The sequence below is a fragment of the Monodelphis domestica genome, chromosome 1, assembly GCF_027887165.1.
Source record: "Monodelphis domestica isolate mMonDom1 chromosome 1, mMonDom1.pri, whole genome shotgun sequence".
Lineage (NCBI taxonomy): Eukaryota > Metazoa > Chordata > Mammalia > Didelphimorphia > Didelphidae > Monodelphis > Monodelphis domestica.
In genome coordinates this window covers 104,077,124-104,100,788 of record NC_077227.1, presented here as the reverse complement: position 1 = coordinate 104,100,788, position 23,665 = coordinate 104,077,124, and the positions used below count along the sequence as shown (strand labels likewise).

At 36.1% G+C, this 23,665-nt stretch overlaps 1 long non-coding RNA gene across 1 annotated transcript; it reads right to left on the bottom strand.

Annotated features, from left to right (window-relative positions):
• Positions 1-2,354: 2,354 nt before the first annotated feature.
• On the bottom strand, positions 2,355-23,106 carry LOC130455366 (uncharacterized). The gene is made up of 3 exons (XR_008913288.1): positions 22,302-23,106; positions 20,073-21,853; positions 2,355-3,868 (listed from the first exon to the last, which is right to left on the bottom strand). It is a non-coding gene; the product is annotated as an uncharacterized LOC130455366 (long non-coding RNA).
• Positions 23,107-23,665: the final 559 nt, after the last annotated feature.

Below are 23,665 nucleotides of genomic sequence, written 5' to 3'. Positions count from 1 at the left end.
CCCCTCTCCATATATATATACATATATATATGCATATATATATGTATATGTATATATATATATATATACATATACAGATACAGACATACATATATGTCTGTATCTAGTCTCCCCACTAAGGGTTAGTATGTTTGTTAGATTTTGTCTCTTAACTTCAGATTTATAGAGGTCATGTTCTTACTATGTTATTCCATAAAGTGCTCTTGCTTTTACCATAGGGTCCTTTGCTAGTGAGTAAAAGTTAATGCATGGGTAAGAGCATCTGAACTAAAGTTTAGAGATGATGCTAACCCACAAAATACTTCTAACCTGTGATAACTCTCTGGAAGCCCACAAATGAGTGTTCCTTAGGTAATACAGATTTGCTAATTCATATACATATACATATAAAGATATATACATGCATATAAATTAGCAAATCTATATATATAGTGATAGTAGTCTCTCGGTAACCGAGGATGACAATTGTCTTTGTGTGCTTTCATCTGTGATGTAGATGAGTGTGCACAAAAATACTTGTGCGTGAAGGAGATTTAAGTGGAAAAGTTGATGCACAGAGATAGTCCCACTCTCTCGGCATTGGAAGCCTGGGTCCAATGGCATGAAAAAAATTGTTACGTCTGGAGACTTCCTCAGCTGCATTGGATGGCCGTGTTGTCCGTTGTGCTCCAACACGCCCTAAGCACTCCACAGTGCTTTGCTGCGTCGCCCTCTCAGCCGTTGAACCTTCTTGTTGGTTTCTTCCACTGGAAGCAGTCTTCACATGCTGGGTGATCAAAGCCCGGTTCACCAGGGGTCAACAACGACCTGATGGCTACCCTCACAAGGTTTGGCCGGCCTGTTGAAGCCTTTGCCTGGGGTGTGGCCGCTGCCACATGCTAGCAGCTACTGGGAACCACAGGTGAGAGCTGGGTGTCAGGTGGGGGTCAGAGGCTGGAGAGCTGCCCTAGAAGGGCACGACAAGCCCTCCATACCAGAGATACTACCCCTCCCTGAGCACCCCATACACCCAATCTGTGTATATATATATGGAGAGAGAAAGATGTGTATGTATTTATATATACCCATAGATATGTATGTACATATACACACAAAGTTGAATTACAGATCCCTGAAATTTCAGCAGTATGGGCATTCCATCTACCACAATAGATGGAGATTCAGCTACAATTGGATAGATGAGCTTCAAAAGTAGATGCAGCTAAAAAATTCAAATATTCCATCACCTCATTGTGATGAATCTCTTTGAAACTAGCTATCCTAGCCCTTGAAACCCAAATCTGTGGTCATTCACTAATACTCAAGATCTTTTAAGTCTGGTGAGAAAAGCCATGACTCAGGTTTTTCTGTCACATCCCTGGGAATGTAAGAGAACTTCAATATTATCATGTGATATTTAAATGGGACATAAATAACTGAAGTAAAAAAAAGTCTGATAAATGCAAAATTATTACTATTATCATTACTATCTAATAATTATATTTTGCTTCAAGGCATGCAAAATGTTTTAGATATAAATAAATATATATTTAATATCATTTAATGCTCGTAGGATTCCTGTGATGTAAATGTTATTATTATGCTCATTTTATAGATGAAGAATCTGAAGCTAAGTGAGGTTACATCACCAGCTCAGGGAAACAAAGTTAGGAAATATATGGGCAGAATTTAATCAGATCATCCTGACTCCGAGTTCAGCACTATGTACAAGGGGAAAAGAATTATTACTAACCAGAGAGGTAAAGGAAGGCTTCATGAAAAAAGTGAAAACTGGGTGGGCAAGATAGCCCATTTAAATGATATCTCTTAATATGATGGGAAAAGAAATAAAAAAGAAAATGGAAAAATGGAAAAAAAAGGAAGAGGAAAAGATGGGTTTAAGGGGGTGGAGGAGTAGGGATGTTAACAGTGGTTTAGAAAAAGCAAGAATTTTAAGAGAGCCAAGGTTGAGGAGCTATGGCAGTAAGGTGACTTAAGCCAAATGCCTAGGGTCCATAGGAAGAAACTCTAGGTTATAAGTATCATGGACAGAAATCACTTTCCAATTCCTCCTCTAATATGTTATGAGAACAGTCAAGGTCCGAGCCTGTTTCCTGACTGATGAAGTAGAGATAAAAATAATTCTCTTTGTGTTGCTTGGAAAGTTTTGAAAAATCTGTGAAGATAAAATAGTATAGAATCCTAAGTCAAAAGCTGGAAGGATCTTTAGAATCCATCTAGTACAAGGGAGGAAAATGAGGAGAGAGAGAGAGTGGGGGTGGGGGGAAGAGGGAGGGAGGAAGAGGGAGGGAGGGAGGGAGGGAGGGAGGGAGGGAGGGAGGGAGGGAGGGAGGGAGGGAGGAAGACCATAAAGTGCTATGGAAATGTCTGCTAGGAATACACAAGATTTGGAGTTTTGATCATTTGAGATGATTTGAGATCAAATCCTCTCTGATGTTCTTATTGCCTTTATCACCTTGGAAAGTGCCAGGAAAGTCACACCACTCTCACTATCTTCATGATCTTGACAGCCATATCTTTCAGACTCTGATGAAGACAGTGGAGGACTATGAACCCATGAACCTTAGGAATTGCAATGCTTGCATCGCAATACTTTCCACCATCACTCTGGTAAGCATATCCCATGGAAACGCAGCATGCAAACTCTTCCTGAAATACTACAGTCACAGCTATTGAAGACCCTGAAAAGAAAGATTCGACTCCAAAGTCCTTGGTATTATCAAATGATGCAACACTGGAAATTGATGAGATTTTAACAGTGTAAGTTGTATTGTTTTTTTTTTAAAGAAACAAAAATCTATTTTGATCCTGCACACTAAGGACAATGGGACCTTTTCACCTAACTGGCAGCTGAAAGTATTGTCTTCCCCAATGGAATGGGAGCTCTTTGAAAGCAGGCACTACTTTATTTTTATCTTTGTTTCCACAGAGCTTAGCACAATGCTTTGCACATTAAGTATTTAATAAAAAAACTTTATTAATTTATGCCTGTAATTATTATTAGAAATAATGGTGATATTTCAATGCATAGTAATATTATTCTTGCCCATGGTATTACTATTATATTCTGTACTACAGATGGAATCTTTTTCTGGATGGAGTAGTTCCATGGAAAGGAACAAAAGAACCTCATTCTTTTTGTGGGAGTATGTGCTGTACATCTTGGCCCATAGCATCTCTATCTTAGAAATAACAATTTCAACCATGCTCAGAAACATTGCTATGGTTAAATATGTGTGACATGTAGTCAGGGCTGTGCCATTTACAATAAGCCATTGCAATTTAGTTCTGTTGTTTTCCATGCTGTAAAAGTGATTTCTAATTTACATTATCAGATATGATTCATTAATCTAGAAAATTAGTTTTGGGGCAAAACATGAACCACAATTCCAAATATTAAAATCTACTCTTGCATATTTGCTTTTCTATTATTCTTTTGAAGAAACTTTGAGTTTGCAAGAATATAGGACAAATTCATTCAGTAGGGTGATTATTTACATGTTTATAAAGAGAAATATTATGTTATTCTGATAGAGCTGCTGAGGAAGACTTGGGACAGACCTCTCAGCATGTGACAGAAGCACTTTTGATCCTCAAGGAAGCTTTCATTAACACTTAAATGGGAGAAAGGAGTCACTGAAGTCAGAAGGCAGAATTATCATAAGGCATTAGTACCTTTATCTTCTTTCATAGGATAAGAGAAAAGAGATCCTCCCTCTCATGTTCTTTCCTTCCTTTCCTCTCCCCTTCCTTAGAAAAGAACATTGGCCCAACAGTTAGAAAGTTAGAATTGTATTTCTTCTCTGACATTTTTATTCATGTAGTCATTGCCAATTCATGTAAACTCCTTGATCCTCAGTTTCCTCATCTGTAATATAAAAATAATAACCTCTACTCTGTTCACCATACAGGGTTATAATGGGGATCAATGAGATAAAATCTTTGAAAGTGCTTCATACAGAATAAAGCATCATGAGAATCCATGTAGGTATTCCCAATGGACACTTTGGGGGGCATAAGGTAACACATCAATCAGTTATATGCTTTCAACAAAATGTTTCCCCCTCTAAACCCTAAACAGCAGCAAGTATAAGAAGTTACTAAACAAACTGTTCATTGAGATGACTTTGGAGGAATGACAAGAGAGTCAAAGAGGAATTAAGTGTCTGTTCACTGAAGATGATAGAAAACAATGAAACAGCCATGTATAAGTTGTATAGTAACATACATAAATATATGTATATAAACAGATAAATACACACATATATAGTCATACAATCCATATGCATATAGGCCTATGCCATTGATATATGTGTGTTAATACACACATGCATTTTAAATATATGTGTGTATGTCTTTTTGTGTACATAAGTAAATTTATACATACATAAACATTACAATAGAATATAAATTCCTTGAAGACAGGGACTCTTACATTTTTGTCATTCTTTAAATCAGCATCTGGTACAATTACTTGGACATAGTAGCACTTATATTTGTTTAATTGCATTGAATTACTCATAAACAAATCTGATTTGACAGGGCCAACTAGATGACCAAATAAAAATGTGGAATCAGGAAGACCTGAATTCAAATCCAGCCTCCTCCACTTCTAGCTACTTGACTCTCTGCAAATCACTTAAGCTACCTGTGCTTCAGTTTTACGATATTTTACATATGGGGATAATGAAAGCAACTACTTCTCAGAGTTATGAAGATCAATTGGCTTAATAATTATAAAGTGCTTTGTAAATTGTGGGCAAGCAGAGTCAAGTTGGCAGCATAGGGGCAGTGAAAATTGAGACCTCTGAAAACCCTTCCTCATTGATTAAAAACAAAATGCTTCTAGGGAACTGAAAACCAAATCTAACAACAGGACAAAGATAAGGAACCCTCCTGCTGTACTCAACTTAAAAGGTATACCCCCAAAAAGCCTGAATTCTAAAACACCCAGGTTTAAGGGGGAGGAAGAAGGAAGGTCCCAGGAGCCCTCCCCCACCTACAGTACTGAGCATCCAGCAGTGGCTGGAGTCTCTGGGCTGGCAAGAGCTCTAGTCTGGAGGGAGTACCTTCCTGGAACAGCTGTATCAGGCTCAGGGCACAGAACACAGGAAGCAGGGAGGCAGCTGGAGGAGAAGCTCAGAGAAGACAGGGAAATCCCAGGTATCACTCCATATCCCCCTCCCTTGAAGTTTTGACCTCAGAGCATAACCAGCTCTGCAGATCAACTCTGCCCTAGCTTAATATAATGATTAAGGCAGATAAAAAGCCTTCAGAGGGCAGGAAAGCTCAATCTCTAAAAACCCTCCCCCACTGATTCCACTGAAAGCCTGCTGACTAAACTCCAAGAGTGAAGGCTGCAATTACTACAGAATACCTTAAAAACAAGGTGGGGAGCCCAGCTCCTTTTCAGCTTCTGCTGCCAGCTGGAGAAGATCTGACTTCAGGGCTCAACCTGACTAATTAGCAGAAGAGAGAAGAAGCCCCTTCAGGAGAGAATAGCCCATACCCACAGATCCAGCACAAAATCAAAAGAGCAAAATTACAAGCAATTACGGGGGGTGGAGGGGGAAGGAAAATATGAGTAAACAACAGAAAAAGAAAAAAAAAGAAATTACAATCAATAGCTTCTATTCCAGACAATGCACAAAGAGCAAATGGAACAGAGAAGGACAAAGGAACACCAAGTAAAAACACAGAAATTCCAGCAATTTGGACACAGGCTTTGGAAGAACTCAAAATAAAATTAAAAAAACAATTAAGAGAAAATGAAGAAAACTGGGAAAGGAACTTAAAAAGCAAGATAAGTCATCTGGAAACAGAGGCAATTGAACTAAAATGAGAAAATAGTGTCTTGAAAACCAAAATAAACCACCTTGAAAATGGGTCAAAGAAGATGAAATATCAAAAGGAGAAGGATGACCAAAAAGTCAGGGAAAAAAATCAGGATTTGAAAACTAGAATCTAATAACCAAACGCAAATGACTTCACAAGACAGCAAGAGTCTATAAAACAAAACCAAAGGAATGAAAAGATTAGGAAAATATGAAACACCTCATTAACAAAATGACAGGCCTGAAAAACAGAAGCAGGAGAGATAATTTAAGAATTATTGAACTACCGGAAGAGCATGACAAAAGAAAAAGCCTGGACATCATTCTATAGTAAATTATCCAAGAAAACTGCCCCAACATTCTTGATCAAGAGGGAAAAGTGGAGATTGAAACAATACACAGGTCACCTCCTGTATTTAATTCTGAATTCACAACACCCAGGAAAATTATACTCAAATTCAAGAACTAGAGACAAAGGAAAAAATATTACAAGCTGCTAAGAAGACATTGAGATACCATGTAACTACAGTTAGGATAACACAAGATATGATTTCATCTACACCAAAGGACTGGAAGGCATGGAATATGATATTCTGGAAAGCAAGGGAACTAGGTCTAAAACCCAAAATCAACTACCCAGCAAAATGAACTATATTCTTGCAGGGGAAAATATGTTCATTTAATAAAATAGAAGAGTCCCAAGCATTCATAAATAAAAGACCAGATTTAAACAGAAAATTTGATGCCAAAACACAGAACTCAAGAGAATCACCAAAAGATAATTTAGAAAGGTGAAAAAAAAATTTAAGAGACCCAATAAGTTAAAATTATTTGTATTCCTGTAAGAAAAGAGGATATTGATAATTCTTAAAATTGTTATTTTTACCTGGATAGCTAGAATAATTATACTCAGAGGGAACAATGAAAAACTACATAGGATAAAATGACAAGACATAAATATTTATATAGATATACATATGCATAAGTATATATGTATATATATATACAACTAGAGTTAAAAAGAGGTTAATACTAAGAGAAATGGAAAAAGAGAAAAATGGGGCAAAATTTATATTTCATAAAGAAGCACATGGCAGGAGTGGAGGAGAAATCCTATACATTGGAAGGGTAAAGATGTTGGAGACAGGAAATACTTAATTCTAATGTGCATTGAAATTGATTCAAAGAGAGAACAATCAGATACATTTGGGGAAGAGAAATGATTTGTGCCCTATAGAGAAGAACTGACTGATTAAAAAGAAAACACTGGCATAGAAGGAAATAGTGAAAGAAGAAAGGGCAGGACTAGGAGTGGAAATCAAAATGTTGGGAAATACATACCTGGTAATCATAACTCTCAATATGAATGAAATTAACTCACCCATAAAATGCAAGCAAATAGTAGAGTGGATTAGAAACCAAAATCCTACCATATGTTGTCTACAAGAAACACACATGAGGCTGGTAAACACACACAGAGTAAATGTAAGCTGATGGAGCACAATCTATTGGGCTTCAACCAAGAAAAAGAAGGCAGGATTCTCAATCATGATAACTGACAAAGCCCTAGTAAAAATAGATCTAGTTAAAAGAGATAGGGAAGGTAATTACATCCTGAGGAAAGGCAGTATAGAAAATGATGAAGTATCAGTACTCAATATGTGTGCACCAAATGGTAATAGTATCCAAATTTCTAAAAGAGAAATGAGGGGAGCTTAAGAATGAAATAGAAAAACTATACTAGTGGGAGACCTAAACTTTCCTCTATCAGAACTAGATAAATAAAACCAAAAAAATAAATATGCAAGAGTTAAGAGAAGTGAATGAAATCTTAGAAAAATTAGAGTTAGTATATATGTGGAGAAAAATGAATAGGGACATAAAGGAATACACCTTCTTTTCAGCAGCACATAGTATATTCACAAAGATTGACCATGTACTAGGGCATAAAAACACTGAAAACCAGTACAAAAGAGCAGAAATAATAAAGGAAACCTTTTCAGATCATAATGCAATAAAAAGTAATTACGAAGGGTACATGGAGAGTCAAATCAAAAATTAATTAGAAATTAATTAATCTGATTCCCCCAAATCAGTTAAAGAATAAATCATAGAAACAATTAATAATTCCATTGAAGAAAATGACAATGATGAGACATACTTTCAAAATCTATGAAATGAAGCCAAAGCAGTACTCAGAGGGAAATTTATATCCTTGTGTTCATATGTTAAGAATCTAGAGAGGGTAGAGATCAGTAAATTGGGCATGCAACTTAAACAACCAGAAAGTGAACAAATTAAAAGTCCTCTTAAAAAAACTAAATTAGAGATCCTAAAAATAAAAGGAGGAATTAATAATATAAAAATAAACAACTATTGAATTAATAAATAAGACTAGAAATTGGTATGTTGAAAAAAGAATTAAAATAGAAAAAGTACTGGTCAATCTAATTTAAAAAAAAAGAAAGAAGAAAACCAAATTGACAGTATCCAAGTTGAAAAGGGAGACCTCACCTCTAATGAAGAGGAAATTAAGGCAATCATTAAAAACTATTATGCCCAATCATATGGCAATAAATATGGCAATCTAGGTGAAATGGATGAATATTTACAAAAATACAAATTGCCTATATTAACAGAAGAAGAAATAGAACCTAAATAACCCCATATCAGAAAAAGGCCTTGAACAAGCCATCAAAGAACTCCCTAAGATAAAGTCCCAGGACCAGATGTATTCACAAATGAATTCTATAAAACATTCAAAGAACAACTACTCCCAATATTATATAAACTATTTGACCAAATAAGCAAAGAAAGAGTTCCAAAAAAATTCCCTTTATGACACAAATATGGTACTCATTCCAAGGCCAGGCAGGTCAAAAACAGAGAAATAAAAATATAGAACAATATCCCTAATGAACATAGATGCAAAAATCTTAAAGAGAATCCAGTAAGTGATCAAGAGGGTTATTCATGACGATCAGGAGGAATTTATACAAGGAATGCAAGGATGGTTCAATATTAGAAAAACCATCCACATAATTGACCATATCAACAAGCAAACCAACAAAAATCACATAATTATCTCAAAAGATGCAGAAAAAGCCTTTGACTAAATCCAACATTAATTCCTAATGAAACACTTGAAAGTAAAGGAATAGAAGGACTTTTCCTAAAAATAATAAACAGTATAGATCTAAAACCATCAGCAAACATCATGTACAATGGGGATCAACTAGAAGCATTCCCAATAATATCAGGAGTGAAACAAGGATGCTCTTCATCACCTCTATTATTTAGCATTGTACTAGAAACACTAGAAGTAGCAATTAGAGAAGAAAAAGTAATTTAAGGTATTAAAACAGGCAATAAGGAGACACTCTTTGCCCATGAATAATGGTCTACTTTAAGAATCCTAGAGAATCAACTAAAAAGCTAGTGGAAATGATTGACAACTTTAGCAAAGTTGCAGGATACAAAATAAACCCACCTAAGTCATCAACATTTCTATATATTTCCAATACATCTCAATAGCAAGCATTAGAAAGAGAAATTCCATTTAAAATCACCCTAGACAACATAAAATACTTAGGAATCTATCTACCAAGACAAAAACAGGAAGTATTTGAACACAATTACAAAACAGTTTCTACACAATTAAAACTATATCTAAATAACTGGAAAAATATTAATTTCTCATTGGTAGGATGAACTAACATAATAAAAATGACAATCCTATCCAAACTTATTTACTTATTTATTGCCATACCCATCAAACTACCAAGAAATTATTTTACTGAATTAGAAAAAAAACATAACAAAGTTCATTTGGAAGAACAAAAGATCAAGGATATCCAGGGAAATAATGAAAAAAAAATGTGATGGAGGGTTGTCTAGCAGTACCAGATATCAAACTATACTATAATGTAGTGGTCATCAAAGCAAAATGGTACTGGCTAAGAGATAGAAAGGAGGATCAGTAGAATAGACTTTAGGTAAGTGACCACAGCAAGACAATGTATCATAAACCCAAATATCTCAGCTTTGGGGACAAAAATCCACTATTTGACAAAAACTTCTGGGAAAATTGGATGAAAGTATGGGAGATATTGGGATTGGATCAACATCTCACACCCTAGACCAAGATAAACTCAGAATGGGTGAATGACTTGAATATAAAGAAAGAAACTATAAGTAAATTGACTGAACACAGAATAGTATACCTATCAGATCTTTGGGAAAGGAAAGATTTTAAGACCAAGCAACAGTTAGAAAAAATTACAAAATATAAAATTAATAATTTTGATTATGTTAAATTAAAAAGGTTTTGTACAAACAGAACCAATGCAACCAAAATGAGAAGAGAAGCAACAAATTGGGAAACAATCTTCATGACAAAAAACTCTTATATAGGTCTAATTACTCAAATTTATAAAGAGCTAAATCAATTGTACAAAAAATCAAGCCATTCCCGAATTGATAAATGGGAAAGGGGCATGAATAGGAAATTTTCAGATAAAGAAATCAAAACTATTAATAAGCACATGAAATAGTGTTTGAAATATAATCAGGGAAATGCAAATCAAAACAACTCTGAGGTACCACATCACACCTAGCAGATTGGTTAACATGACAGCAAAGGAAAATAATGAATGTTGGGGGGGATGTGGCAAAATTGGGACATTAATATATTGCTGGTGGAGCTGTGAATTAATCCAACCATTATGGAAGGCCATTTGGAACTATGCCCAAAGGGCACTAAAAGACTGTCTGCCCTTTGATCCAGCCATAGCACTGTGTGAATTTTAAAACTATTCCACCCTAATCAGACCATTTAGAAGATGTGATTTAGCTATTTCCTGATCAGGAACAATGGAGATACTTGGAATAACAGAATCAGGGCTTGGAAACTACATTTCTCCTCCCTTCTTAGCTTAACAAGATTTGGAAGGTCTGCATCAAGCTCAAAATTTAATTATCTAAGTAAATGGCCTTCAACAGACATGTGCAGAAAAAAGGACAGACCTCTGGGCTGTCCTAAGAAAAGCTAAATCGTCATTGGTACAGATGAGACACAGGAAAGTGATGTAAAACTGTCTATATAAGGCATGTGACTTCCTCTCTCCTCCTCTTTCCCTGGAGAGGTGACTCTGGCTGAGAGTGTGCTAGGTGTTTAGACATCTTGGAGTGTTGGGTGGAGAGTTTTTCCCTTGAGCTGATTCAGGATTGGGCATCTTAGCTGAGCCCCTTTGGAAGTCAGGCTGCTTCTTCCCTCCTTCACACTCAAGACCTTACTTTCTAGATATCCTAATCTTCCCACCAGGTACTAGTTGCTTCCTTCTTCTTTCTTCTTAAATCTCCTCCACTATATCAATTAAATCACCATAAAATTTCCAGCTGAGTTTGGGTGTTTCATTAGGATTTTATAAATAAATAAGCAAGAGAACATTATACATAGAGACTGACACACTGTGGTACAATTGAATGTAATGAACTTCCCTATTAGTAGCAATGCAATGATCCAGAACAATTTGGAGTTATTTTTAAGCAAGAACACTACATTCAGAGGAAAAACTATGAGTAGAAACACAGAAGAAAAAATAACTACTTGATCAAATGGGTTGATGGAGATATTATTGGGTATGTAGACTCTAAATGATCACTCTAGTGCAAACATCAATAATATGGAAATAGGTTTTGAACAAGGACACATGTAAAACCCAGTGGAATTGCACATTGGCTATGGGAGGGAATGGGGGTATATTTAGGGAAAGAACACAATTCTTGTAACTATGGGAAAATATTCTAAATTGACTAATTAAATGAAATTTTTAATAAAGTGCTTTGGAAATCTCAAAACATCATATGAATTCTAATTTATATTATTATTATTTGACTTACTCTATATTAATTATGATAGTTTCATACTTTTCTGCATTTCTGGTATTTTACACAATTTGTTACAAGTGATGCATTGAAGTTTTGTACTTAACAGATTTGGAATGACTGACATTTCTATAAAAATCTTAAGAACTTATAATTTGAATGAATTGCCATTTTTAATGTCCAACTTCTCAGTGCTTCTCTAATTTTAATATTAGAGAATTAAAAATACTTATAAACCTAATCCATTATTCATACAAGTCAAAATTTAAATTAAATAAAGCTTCTAGATCCTCATTCTGCTTGTCCTCTTTGAAGGGCATTATCAAGTTTATTAGTTCTTTTCAATTATCCAATTAAAACTTTCCTTCCCAAATCCCCTTCTGAGGACTTCATGTTCATGATTTGCTCAGTTGTTTCAGTCATGTTCTTCTCTTCCTGACCCTATTTGGAATTTCCTTAGCAAATATACTGCAGTGGTTTGCCATTTCCTTTTCCAGTTCATTTTTATAGATAAGAAAACTGAGGTAAACAGGATTAAGTGACTTGTCCAGGGTTGCACAGCTAGTAAGTATCTGAAGCTAGATTTGTATTTAGGTTTCATGACTTCAGGCCTGACACTCTAGTTAGCCATCTAGCTGCCCACTGAGCATTTCATGCCTATATTCAGATATATTTTTATAAATTTGTGCTTTGTGTTTTGAGTAATTCTCATCTTGGTGAAGTCAAAATGATTAAATGCCTCTATCTTTTCATGGGACTTTCACTTGTTCTACTATCAATAATTAGGTCTGTCTGTATTATACTCAAACTCATGTACCCAACATTCAAGGTTCTCCATGGTTTAATCTTCCCTTAATTTTGAATTCTTATCTCACATTACTCCCCTTCACATATTCTCTTCAAACAGTCTAGACCACTTATCAGGAAACAAATATGTCCTGGGTTTTCTACATCCCAAGTTTTTTCATGCTATTCCCAACATCTGCAGTGGCCTCCCCCAGCCCTCATCTCGGCTTACTGAAATCCTTGTCATCTTTCCATATCCACCTTCAAATTCACTTCCAAAGTCACTTCTTTGGTGGCTCTTTCTCTGTTTCTACTGGTCTGAAATGACCCCCCCCCCCCATTCATATATCTCTCATAGCATTGTTTGTTCCTCTGCTATAGACTTATCGCCTTAGTCTCCTGATTTTCAATCCCAAATTGCCAACTGCCTTTTAACATTTTAAGTCTGTCTGTTCCAGAGAGATCTCAAACTAATATATCTAAAATTGAACTTACTTTTCCCCTAAATGACTCTTCAACCAAATTTCCACACTTCTATTGAAGATACCATTCTTTAACTCACTCAGATTTGTAACCTCATAATCCTCCTCAAATCTTCCTGGTCTCTAATACCATATATGCAAGTGGTTCCAAAATTTCATATTTCCTACTATCATACCTCTACACCTTTCCTCTCCTTATATCACTACCACCTTTGTTAAGGCCTTCAGTATATCTCTCCTATTCTGCCCTAAGGCTCTTTCAATAACACTATGTTGGGTGGCTCCAGAAGACAGAACTAGGACAATACAGGGAAGGTGTTGATTGTATTGATTTCCTCTCTTTCTGTCTTCAGTTCTCTCTCACTGTCTCTATCTCTGTCTCTCCTTCTTCTCTTTGTGTTTTAGTCTATGATTCTTTCTGTGTGTGTTTGTCTGTCTCTATTTCTTCCTTTTCTATTACTGCCTGAGTGTTTTAAGAAATTTCTAATAACCATTTTTAGACCCCTCTTACCATAGAGTGTCTAGGACATCTAGGTGTCATATTGGGTCTGAGCCTAGAGTCAATAAGATTTAGCTTCCTAGATTCAAAGTTAGCCTCACACACCAGCTATGTGACCCTGGGCAAGTCAAAAACCATTTTGCCTCTGTTTCTTCATCTATACAATGAGCTAGGGAAGGAAATGGAAACCACTGCAACATTTTTGCCAAGAAAACTCTAAATGGGGTCATGAAGAGTCAGACATGACTGAACAACAACAACCAAAGAATGCACAGACTCATGAAGGTAGTAATTTAATTTTACTTGAATTGTTCAAGAAAATGCTGGCTCACAATCTCTCAGGAATTCAGCACAGAGGATTCCAACATTAGGCGGAAGGTTCCTCTCAACTCATATTCTATAGTTCTGATGGGGGAAAGAAGGGAAGGGGGAAGAAAACAAGAGAAGGGCAGCATCAGGGCTAGGAAGGACTGGAGAAAAATAAATTACTTTGGTTATGGCTGCCCTGTTAGTCTTGGGCCTAAAGGACCTTAAAGGTGGAGAAGCATCTTTTGTCTGTGAATCAGTTCTGGGTCCTAATAATAAAGATGAATCCTCTTTCAATGCTGTGGCTAGGACGGTATAAAGTTTTCATGCTTGCATCTAGATACACTAAAGAAACATTTTCATTTCCTATCAAGATAACTTATTGTGGAAGATTGGGAGCCTTTGCTTAGAAAACACGTTTTCTCTCAACTGCAAAGATAGTACAAGTAATAACACCCCACAGAAACTGATGATTTCAGCTACCAGATAAGAGTTCCATGGAGAGTGATGATTTTGACCCTAAGATAGGGTTTCCAAAGATGAAATAGTCTGGGTTTGTGGTTCAACTTTTTTCACTATGCAACAAAAGCCAATGTCATCCTATATTGTGTTTCTGGCAACTTACTTATCCCTGAAGCATAATAAAAGAACAATCTTTGAAAGAGGTTTCAGAGGTTTTTATTTTTCCAAACCAAAGGCTGGGTCTACATAGCTTAAATATTGAGGCAAAGAGCATTCATTGACTCATTTATTCATTTATTTAAAAAATATTTACTGAATGTCTGGCATATCCATAGCACTAGTCTCCTCCCTGAGAGGAGAACAAAGAAATATTAGACAGGGTCCATGAGATATTAGTATGTTCTGGGAAAAAAAGACAGGTACACAATTGCAAACACTATTCCTCATTATGTGATAACCACAATAGGAATAATGTAGTCAATCAAAAATTTGGTATTCAAATGAGAGAGAGAGAGAGAGAGAGAGAGAGAGAGAGAGAGAGAGAGAGAGAGAGAGAGAGAAAGAGAGATTGAGAATTGCTATGATCAAGAAAAGAAAAGATCTACAACTATAGAACACCTCAGTGGCCATCTAATCCATCTCTAATTTTACAAATTACCAAACTGAGAACGAAGAAGTTTCAAGTCATACATGTAGAAAATATTGAAAGTTGAATTTGAGCTCAGATTTTCTAACTCCAGTATCAGTGCTCATTTCACTACACTTCAGAGGATGCTGGCAAAGGGCAGGGGGTAAAAGACCTTAACAACATGAAGGAGAAGAAATTTATGGAGTCCCCTATGGATAATAAGTACTTATAGTTAGAACTGGGGTTTTCCCTGTAAGCAGAGAGGAGCCACAGAAGATTTTTGAGTAGTGAAATTACATGAAAAGGACCATAAAATAATATGGTTAAGCAGGTGGGGGGGGGTAGGTGAATTACAGGAGGAGAAGCTATAGGGGGGAAAAAACATCTAGGAAGCTATTATACTTACCTAAACTAATTTCCTTATCTCTCCCCAAATGCTAGTGCTCTCGAGACCTTGCATTTTAATTACTTTGTATAGATCTATTTTTATGATATATTCATGTGTTCCTTTCATATATGTATATAGTATGTTTATATTATATACAATGGATATATGATATATATAATTAACATATATATGAACATGACTGAATTGTTCAGTCATGTCCAAGTCTTCATGACCCCATGTTGTCCATGGGTTTTTCTTGGCAAAGATACTAAAGTAATTTGCTATTTCCTTCTCTTGTGGATTAAGGTAAACAGAAGTTAAGTGACTTGCCCAAGGGCACACAACTAGCTTGTACCTAACGCTACATTTTGAACTCAGTTCTTCTTGATTTCAGGCCCAGCACTCTTTATTAGACCACCTACCTGCATCTTTTGTAATTACACATATAGACATGCATTTGTATATAAATGATATATATGTGTGTGTGTGTATGTGTACATATACACATATAATATATGTGAGAATTTAACATAAATCTGTACCCCTCATTAAAAAGAAAGTTTCATTTTGACTTTTAAAATCAATTTTGATTTTACCTTCACCCTTTTATTGGATTAAAAACAAGGCTCAGCTGAATAAGGGAGATGTAGGCACCCGCTGGGAAGAGTTCAGAAGCTTCATGACTCTCTGGAGTCCCAGAAGATGCTTGACTCTGATCCCACATGACTCCTAGCATCTGGAATATTGACATCTGACCTGTAGTGAGGTCACGTCTGTCCAGTCAGGGGGACCCAGAAAATGTGATATGTGTATGTGTGGAGGGGAGTACAAGTTATGGATCAAGGAAGCTCTCATTCCCTTCTCTGGCCAAGCAGCAAGGTCTAGTCAGCTAGGGAAGAAGGTACATAAAGAGGAGAGCCAGGAATGTGGCTTTGTGCCTTTTATTTTTATGACCTGATTTTTACTATTTAATAAATAATTATAAATTAATATAGTCTGCAGAGATTTTTAATCTTAAAATATATATTACAATTATATAAAGTATATATTATTAACTAAATTCTTTCAAATAGCGATTGTTTCTCTCTTTGTGCTTATATCCTCAGTGTCTAGCATATAGTAGATACATTGATAGATTGACTGAAAGATAACTAGGATTTGGATCAGACTTTAAAGGAAAGTCATAAAAGTGAGAAAGACATGGCACTCAAATGCAGAAAAGCAGAAATAATAAATGCAGCCTTTTCAGATCACAAGGCAATAAAAATATTGATCGGTAAGGGTACATGGAGAGCCAAATCAAAAATTAATTGGAAATTAAATAATATGATACTCCTAAATCGGATAGTTAAAGAAGAAATCATAGAAACAATTAATAATTTTGTTGAAGAAAATGACAACAGCAAGACATTCTTTCAAACCTTATGGGATGCAGCCAAGGCAGTACTTAGAGGAAAATTCAGATCCCTGACTGCATATATTAACAAATTAGGGAGGACAGAGATCAAGGAATTGGAAATGCAAATCAAAAAAATTGAGAACAAACAAATTAAAAACCCCCAGAAGAAAACCAAACTAGAGATCCTAAAAATTAAGAGGGAAATTAATAAAAATTGATAGTGACAGAACTATTGAGCTAATAAACAAGACTAGAAGCTGGTACTTTGAAAAAACAAACAAAATAGACAAAGTACTGGTCAATCTAATTTAAAAAAAGCAAAGAAGAAAGGCAAATTAACAGCATCAAGGATGAAAAGGGGGATCTCACCTCTAATGAAGAGGAAATTAAAGCAATCATTAAAAACTACTTTGCCCAACTATATGGCAATAAATATGCCAACCTAGGTGATATGGATGGATATTTACAAAAAAATAAATTTCCTAGACTAACAGAAGAAGAAATAGATTTCTTAAATAATCCCATATCAGAAAAAGAAATCCAACAGGCCATCAAAGAACTTCCTAAGAAAAATCCCCAGGGCCTGATGGATTCACCAGTGAATTCTATCAAACATTCAAAGAACAGCTAACTCCAATACTATACAAACTATTTGACATAATAAGCAAAGAGGGAATTCTACCAAACTCCTTTTATGACACAAACATGGTACTAATTCCAAAGCCAGGCAGGACAAAAACAGAGAATGAAAATTATAGACCAATCTCCCTAATGAATATAGATGCAAAAATCTTAAATAGGATACTAGCAAAAAGACTCCAGCAAATGATCAGAAGGGTCATCCACCATGATCAAGTAGGATTTATACCAGGGATGCAGGGCTGGTTCAGTATTAGGAAAACTATCCACATAATTGACCACATCAACAAGCAAACCAACAAGAACCACATGATTATCTCAATAGATGCAGAAAAAGCCTTTGATAAAATACAACACCCATTCCTACTAAAAACACTAGAAAGCATAGGAATAGAAGGGCCGTTCCTAAAAATAATAAACAGTATATATCTAAAACCATCAACTAATATCATCTGCAATGGGGATAAACTAAATCCATTCCCATTAAGATCAGGAGTAAAACAAGGATGCCCATTATCACCTCTATTATTTGACATTGTATTAGAAACACTAGCAGTAGCAATTAGAGAAGAAAAAGAAATTGAAGGCATCAAAATAGGCAAGAAGGAGACCAAATTATCGCTCTTTGCAGATGACATGATGGTCTACTTAAAGAATCCTAGAGATTCAACCAAAAAGCTAATTGACATAATCAACAACTTTAGCAAAGTTGCAGTATACAAAATAAACCCACATAAGTCATCAGCATTTCTATATATCTCCAACACAGCTCAGCAGCAAAAACTAGAAAGAGAAATCCCATTCAAAATCACCTTAGACAAAATAAAATACCTAGGAATTTACCTCCCGAGACAAACACAGGAACTATATGAACACAACTACAAAACACTTTCCACACAACTAAAACTAGACTTGAACAATTGGAAGAACATTAACTGCTCATGGGTAGGAAGAGCCAATATAATAAAAATGACCTTCCTACCCAAACTCATCTATCTATTTAGTGCCATACCCATGGAACTTCCAAAAAAAATTTTTTTTACTGATTTAGAAAAAAACATAACAAAGTTCATTTGGAAGAACAAAAGATCAAGGATATCCAGGGAAATAATGAAAAAAAATACAAAGGAAGGGGGTCTTGCAGTCCCAGATCTCAGACTATATTATAAAACAGCGGTCATCAAAACAACTTGGTACTGGCTAAGAGACAGAAAGGAGAATCAGTGGAATAGACTGGGGGCAAGTGACCTCAGCAAGACAGTATATAACAAACCCAAAGATCCCAGCTTTTGGGACAAAAATCCACTATTTTATAAAAACTGCTGGGAAAATTGGAGGACAATGTGGGAAAGATTAGGTTTAGATCAACACCTCACACCCTACGCCAAGATAAATTCAAAATGGGTGAATGACATGAACATAAAGAAGGAAACTATAAGAAAATTAGGCAAACACAGAATAGTATACATGTCAGACCTTTGAGAAGGGAAAGACTTCAAAACCAAGCAAGAATTAGAAAGAGTTACAAAATGCAAAAAAAATAATCTGGAATACATCAAATTAAAAAGTTTTTGTACAAACAAAACCAATGTAACCAAAATCAGAAGGGTAGCAACAAATTGGGAAACAATCTTCATAAAAACCTCTGACAAAGGTTTAATTACTCAAATTTACAAAGAACTAAATCAATTGTACAAAAAATCAAGCCATTCTCCAATTGATAAATGGGCAAGGGACATGAACACGCAGTTCTCAGCCAAAGAAATCAAAACTATTAATAAGCACATGAAAAAGTGCTCTACATGTCTTATAATCAGAGAGATGCAAATCAAAACAACTCTGAGGTATCACCTCACACCTAGCAGATTGGCTAACATGACAGCAAAGGAAAGTAATGAATGCTGGAGGGGATGTGGCAAAGTGGGGACACTAATTCATTGCTGGTGGAGTTGTGAATTGATCCAGCCATTCTGGAGGGCAATTTGGAACTATGCCCAAAGGGTGATAAAAGACTGTCTGCCCTTTGATCGAGCTATAGCACTGCTGGGTTTATACCCCAAAAAGATAATAAGGAAAAAGACTTGTACAAGAATATTCATAGCTGCACTCTTTGTGGTGGCCAAAAATTGGAAAACGAGGGGATGCCCATCAATTGGGGAATGGCTGAACAAATTGTGGTATATGTTGGTGATGGAATACTATTGTGCTAAAAGGAATAATAAAGTAGAGGAATTCCATGGAGACTGGAACAACCTCCAGGAAGTGATGCAGAGTGAAAGGAGAATAACCAGGAAAACATTGTACACAGAGACTGATACATTGTGGTACAATCGAAGGTGATGTACTTCTCCATTAATGGCAATGCAATGTCCCTGAACAATCTGCAGGGATCTAAAAAATACTATCCACAAGCAGAGGATAAACTGTGGGAGTGAAAACACCGATGAAAAGCAACTGCTTGACTACAGGGGTTGAGGGGCTATGACTGAAGAGAGACTCTAAATGAACACTCTAATGCAAATACCAACAACAGGGAAATGGGTTCGAGTCAAGAACACATGTGATAACCAGTGGAATCATGCGTCGGCTATGGGAAAGGGAAAGGTGGTGGGAGGGAGGGGTGGGGAGGAAAAGAAAATGATCTTTTTTTCCAGTGAATAATGTTTGGAAATGACCAAATAAAATAATGTTTAAAATTAAAAAAATATATATTTAATATAATTAAATTCTTTTTAATACTACAAAAAAAAGTGAGAATCTTACCACTAAAAATTGACAAGATTTTTCTGCATTTTCTTCTAGGATTTTGGATTTCTGGTTATACCAATTTTGTCATCTAGAAGAGTATTTTCTTTTTTCGCAATGTATTCAGTATCAATATCAGATTATCCTTTTCTGTCATTTTTGAAGTTCTTATCTTGTAAACAATTTAACTTCAGGTAGAAATAAAGAAATAAAATAATGGAGCTGATTAGTAAACCCTTTATGTTCCCCCTCACACAGTTAATACTTGACCCACAATATTTTTCTTATCTAATATAATATAGAAAACAGGTGTGCTTTGGTTAAAGATGGCCTTTCTTGAGTCAGATTCCAAAGAAAGACATTAGGTGATGTTTAGATTACTGTTAGACTGAAGTAGGAAGCTAGCCTGAGGTCTAATGGGAAGAAATACAGGGGCTAGACTGTGGCTGATCAATAGATGCCCTCTTTACCCAGCTGCCTGGGTCTCTGCTGTTTTTTATCATTACACCTTCCATAATACTTTGCAAATGGTCAGAGATGTAAGTCATTCAGGATAACTAGAGTTTTGCCCCAAAGTGTTGGATTCAGATACTGTAGGTAGCACCTGAAGAGCATCAGTATAGAAAAATTGGAGCTTAGCTTCTAGCTAGCATAAATAATTAATTAAAATAAGGAGATATTCAATGGTGTGCTAAGCTCTTCTCCCTTTCCCACTTGCCTTGCTTTATACTAGAAAAAGCAGTCTTCTACTACCCTGTCCTCCCACTCTTTCCATCATGAAAACCTTCCCAGCAATGGTTCACACTGGTGCCCCTGAGTCCATCTCTCCCTTCTATAGGGTAGTGCCCCACTCTGAATGCCTGAGATGAATCCTCATTTAGAATCCAAAAACATCTTTATGCTTCAGTTTGAGAAGATACATTGAAGATCACATAGTTCAATCCCTTCTTGAGACCTTCAGAAAAGAGATAACACAACGTCACCTGAAATCTTGTTTCATGCTCCTTGCCCTAAGGCAGTAATGACAAAACTATGATATGTGCCAAAGGAGACATGCAACATGCACTCTGTGGACATACATGCCACCCTACCCCCTCCAGAGTTTGTTACTAGAAAGGCAGAGGGACTCAGGCAGAGCTGCTCCCTTCCCCCTCTCCATCATGCCTGATGACATTTTTTACATTATCCACCCCTCTGCTCAGCTGCCTAATGGGAGAACTTCCTCCCTCTCCTGTGTGAGGTAAGGTGGGTGGCTCACAGGCAGCAGAGTTGGATGGGAGTGGAGTGCTAGGGCCACTGGCCTCCCCCTCTCTGCACTCACTGAGGACATTCATTCCTTACTTCACCCACCCCTCTGCCCAGCAGCCCAATGGGAGTGCTTTCTCCCTTCCCTGTGTGGGGTAAAGGCAGGGTAGCATTTGGCACCGGGTGGAGGGCAGAACACATGGTCTTTAAAAGGTTCACCATCATGGCCTTAGGGTGTGGTCTGTGGTAGGACAAACAATATTTTAGTTATTGGTCTATACGTAATTGGTATTTAATGAATGTTTCTTAAATTGAATTGTTGAAATAAATTCATACATTTTACTCAAATGAGAGCAAATCCACCTCTTCATCATTGTAAGACAGGTAGTTAGCATAGTAGAGTGCCAGGGCCAGATTCAGGAAAACATGAGTTCAAATCTAGTTTAAGAAACTTACTAGCTGTACACTCCTGAGTAATATCACTTAAACTCTGCTTGCCTCTGTTTCTTCATGTGTAAGTTGGGGATAATAATAGCACCTTTCTCCCAAGATTTCTGTGAAGATCAAATAAGATAACAATTATTTAAAAATATATATAGCAAAGTTCCAGGCACATAGTAAGTGCTATATAAATATTCACTATTATTAGCTATTATCATTCCTCAAAACTAATGTTCTTTGCAAACTAATATCAAAATGATGCCCTAATACCGGTGGGATGAGTTCTTTAATTTTCTTACCATAAGTGACAGAAAAGGGTTTGCAAATATATACCAGTCTATATTTTATTGATCATTTTCTTTTCAACCCATAGTTCATGTTTGGATAGCCAGGAAAGCATAAATCCAATTTGGCTCATATGCATAACAATTTCATGACTTTGGCTTTGATTCTTTGAAGTCCCTGCCAGTTTCACATTCCTAGGACCTTTGTTGAGTAACCTAGGCAAAGGAACAAAATTCACATTAAAAAAATAAACTGTAGGGATACAGAAATACTCACCTTGAAAGGTCAGACACAAAGCCAATCCAATTGCAAGCAAGAAAAAATTACAGAACTTCAGAGGCATAAGAGACCTCAGTAGCCAACTAATCTGACCCTTATATTATATTAGTGGGGGACTTTGAAGGAGTAACCAAAGTTCAGCTACCTGGGGATTGAACACAATGTGACCCTTCCTTCCTCCTCCTTCCCCAAGTTGAGCTGTTGACCAATGGAGTCAGTTTGACTAGTCTAAAAGGGTAAGTGAAATTTTCCCTTCAGCCTCCTTCTTGAAGTGATATTTTGAAGTTCCCCTTCTAACACATTTGAATCTGATTCAAGTTTCTATTAAATTTAAGATGTCTATTTTATTTAGATATAAAGGGTTGAAAGGTAAACAGGACAGGGGGAAAAGGAAATCCCTAGGTATTTTCCCTATACAGATCTTGAGGATTTGAACCAGGGAATCTTCTTTAGAAGTAAGCTTTGGATTCCCCTAATGGAAAAGAGAATCCTTATCCTAAAGATTTGCCACCAGTTGAGAGATAAGATCTTCTGCGGCTCAGGTAAAAAGGTTGAGAGATTTGTATCTTCACAGCAGAAGGTAGTTCTCCCTCTCAGCTCCAAGGAGCCCAAGATGAAAAGAACTCTTGGTTTTTCTCCCAACTGCCTTTTGAGCCTGGCTGGAAACTCCATACCATCCCCCGCTATCCTCTGGGGTTCCATCTGCTCTTCTTCTGAGACATTTCTTCAAAATTCATTTTTTTCATTGCTTTTGGTCATTCCCTCATACACAATATGATTAACATATAAGTAATAAAACATACATTTGGTATAATACATTCAAGAAGTGATGAGCTTGAAGACTTTAAGTGAGCAGGGAAACTCAATATCTCTATAATATGTATTCTTATATATAATGTTTTTTCTCTATGATATGTGTAATATATAATATACTCTTCTGTAACATATAATATAAAATTATATGTCTTAGAGAGGAAGGGGAATATTTTGTGTGTATATAAGTTAATATATTAATAATCTATACATATAAAACTTAACCCTTTTTGTCTCAGTTGATGGATGATGGATTGATGAGGACATCTGTAAAATGAGCTGGAAAAGAAGTTGATAAAACACTCTATTATCTTTACAAAGAAAACCCCAAATGGATCACAGAATGTCAGACATGACTGAAATGATTGACCTATATACATCTATACATATACAGAGAGACAGAAAGAGACACAGACAGAGACACAGATAGAGAGAGAGAGACTTATGTCCCGATGTATTTAGTGACTCCAAAGATTCCAAATCAGAGTCATGGATTTTCTATACTTATGAACCAAGTTGGCTTTATCCTGTATCCTGGCTGGCCATTG